The 3,109-nt window shown below is 46.0% G+C and overlaps 1 long non-coding RNA gene across 1 annotated transcript; it reads right to left on the reverse strand.

Annotated features, from left to right (window-relative positions):
- Positions 1–588: 588 nt before the first annotated feature.
- LOC146176661 (uncharacterized) lies at positions 589–2,328 on the reverse strand. Its single transcript, XR_014701544.1, has 3 exons — positions 1,847–2,328; positions 1,620–1,759; positions 589–795 (listed from the first exon to the last, which is right to left on the reverse strand). It is a non-coding gene; the product is annotated as an uncharacterized LOC146176661 (long non-coding RNA).
- Between the last annotated feature and the right edge of the window lie 781 nt (positions 2,329–3,109).

Here is a 3,109-nt window from a genome sequence, read left to right on the forward strand (position 1 = left end):
CTACCGTGTTTATGGTGTAAAATATTTTTGAACGCTCATGTCTTAGCTGCTTCTACTGTCTTCAAGCTGCTCAGCAGTCCCCTTGCAGTTTTACACGTTTTATTAGTGTACATAACATCTGCTCACACATTGCCTTAACAATGTATGTGTGATGCTTTTTTGTAATCATTTTGTAACTACAATTTTGTAATCATTCAGCAATCATTGTGGGCACTGCAGCCTAGTATTTGTACACCATTCTCCTAACAGCTGTTACAGCATTTAGCACTGCGAGCAAGATCTCTAGTAGTATACCACCCAGCTGGCATTTTTACCTCTGATATGTAAGCGTTTTGCACACTGCATCATGCATACAGTACCTATTTGTATAGGTAGCTTCAATATGTTGAAAGGGAGCGGCTTCTTTGAGCCCAATAATTATTCTGCAATATACATGTCAATGTTGTATGGTCATTGTACATCAATGTACCTAAGTGTGTTGGTATGTATGATGTCTCTTTCTCAATAAAAACACTCGAGTGAAATACAGCGGCCAAGAAATAAGTGCTTCTACTGGGATATATGTGGCAGTAAAACATCTTGGTGCCATTTTCTGATTCCAATAAGCGTCATGGTTATTTATTACCTTGCTGTAACGCTACGCTTTTCGGTTTAAGCATGTTTACCACACAGCTAGTGACCACAGCCAACTGTGCCAGGCTGCAAGGTGATAGCAGAGAAGGGACAGCAAGTTGAGTCTGGGATGACTTGGCATTGGTGTAAGCAGCCATGACTCCAGTGGGTAGTCACTGTCTCCTGCATAACCAAACAATGACATCCACTTAAGTCCGCCTTTTGCATGTTCTAGTATACAATCAAAGATCCATACCAACTAGCCCATAGTGAGGTGGTAAATATTCACAGGAATGTTGGCAACGTGTCACAGGGCTGTCCAAGCAAGCATCATTGTAAGGATAGCCTTGTAGCTTCACAGTGATATAAACAAAAATGTGTTAAGATTACCTGCACAACACAAGCGCTACGGTTTCTTAGGCAGTAAAGAGATTTCAAACATTGAATGTTTGGTTGCTGGTGCCATAACACTAAATTTGTACATTAACAAGCATTCATATGCATAACTAGTCCGTCCTATGCATGCAGCTTCAGCGAATTCAGACAATCGATCACTCGCCGAAATACAAATCAGCTTCTCTGTAAGGCTCGTAATCCAACCAAAAGGTCTCGTTATCACACAACACTCTTCTAGTTCTTGCTGAAACGAAAAGAAGCAGGCGCTTTTTGCAGCGTACTCACACTTTCAAGTAGCGAACGTGTCGTAGGGAGGGAGCGTAACGAATGGGGGCAAGGCACTACAATCCCTAGTCCCTTCGTCCTGTATTTTGAGGTATATACAGGTATTGAACTTTCGTCAGGTGTCGCTGGGTAATCTCGAAGACAACAGCTGGAAAGAAAAGAGATCTTTCCTCTGTTCGTTTTTTAACATTGCGAGGGGGAACGAGTCCTTTCGGTTAGAAAACAAGACTTGCAGAGAAGCCAACTTACAGCAAGTGGTCGATTGCACATATTAATGCATATAATCAATATCGTTCGATAACCGACGCGGGTTTTTTACAGCTTACCCAAGAAAAAGTCGCAGGCGTTTAGCAGGCCTTCGTTCACCTTTCGGCGTGCAGGAGTACCGCTAGACGAACGCGTTGTTTGGAGTCCTTGGTCCCACGGGGCAACGAGGGTCAAAAGTGCGTATGTTCGCGTCGCAGATCTGTAATAAAATAGGCACAATACAAGTTTACAATGACGTTTCGAAGTCGTAGCCAAACACACACAGTCAAAACCAACATTTACTCACTACTGTGATGTTCACAACGTAGAACCCCTTGCCTAGCGACTTCTTTCCATATCGCACCGCGGCGCCTTGACGACAATCAGCGTTCCGCCCGATGGCTTCCGCTAACAGCGCACGCACCTGCTGATCGATGCCTATGCGATGCAAACGATGTTACGTTCCCGACGCAAGCTGGTAGCCCCCGATAGCAAACAAACGCGGTGCGCATGCAGCCGCAGTGGCTGCGCACTCGTCCGTGAGCTGCGTGAGCCCCCGTTCATCGATGTTCGTCGGCAATCGCCGCACAGTCACTCCACTTTCTGCTGGTTTCCGAGTTGAACACAGTCGGAACAACTAGACCGGTACGTCAAACGCGTCTTCGTGCTCCCTTCTACGCCGTGGATCGCACCGACACAACTGTCACACAGCCAGCGCAACGCTATAGCAACGCAAGGAACACAGCCGCCATTTTCGCTCTACTCAGTTGACTGGTTTTGGGGTTACCTCGTTTCGCTCACAATAGAGGGTTTACAAAAGTACGTCTGGCAACCGTGAGCGGCACGCTGATCCCGTCCTGGCCGCCATATTTTGTTCGCTCCATCTGTTCGCTTCGTGTCCGTCCGTCAGCGCTCGCCGTTCTGTTCGCGCTTTTCACGTTTTAACTTAATGCGCTGTGCTTGGACCTCTCTTCGGTCCCTGGCGGTTTCTGTTAGCGGCGCCTAGAAGCGTATTTTGACAGCCGAGACATGGCGGGGCCTACCAGCCGCACTGCCGAGCGCAGTTACAAATTGCTCTGCGAGTCGTGCATGGGCCCCCCCCTCGGCAATCCGCAGCGTCATCCCTATCCAGGTACAGTATCCAGAGTTCTGTAATGTGGATTTTTTTTTGTCTGTGCGCCTTTGCTGTTTACTTAAACGCCTATGAGAGATCATCGCGAGTTTGTTTGCTTGGTTTGGGCAATAACCGTCGCTCATCCCACTGGAAGATACTTGGTTGGTGAAATGAGCCAGGATGCATTTTATTTTATGATAAAAGGATCGTGCGTAATTTGACGTAAGTTGGACTGGCGCTTAGTACTTTCCTTCTCATGCCGTCAATGCAGTAGTTGGCATTAGTCTCGGAAATAATCGAGGGCTGCGTAAAAAAAAAAGTGCCATGCTAATTTGTGCTTCCAGTGATTGAATATTGATTGGTGTGCGATAGGCGATGACGAGTTAATAAAATATTTGTAAATTATTGATCAATTAATAAAATAAAAAAACGAAAAAAAAAGGAAAGATCGGAAAG

The sequence above is a fragment of the Amblyomma maculatum genome, chromosome 10 (genome assembly GCF_055883805.1).
Source record: "Amblyomma maculatum isolate TAMU_Amacu chromosome 10, ASM5588380v1, whole genome shotgun sequence".
Lineage (NCBI taxonomy): Eukaryota > Metazoa > Arthropoda > Arachnida > Ixodida > Ixodidae > Amblyomma > Amblyomma maculatum.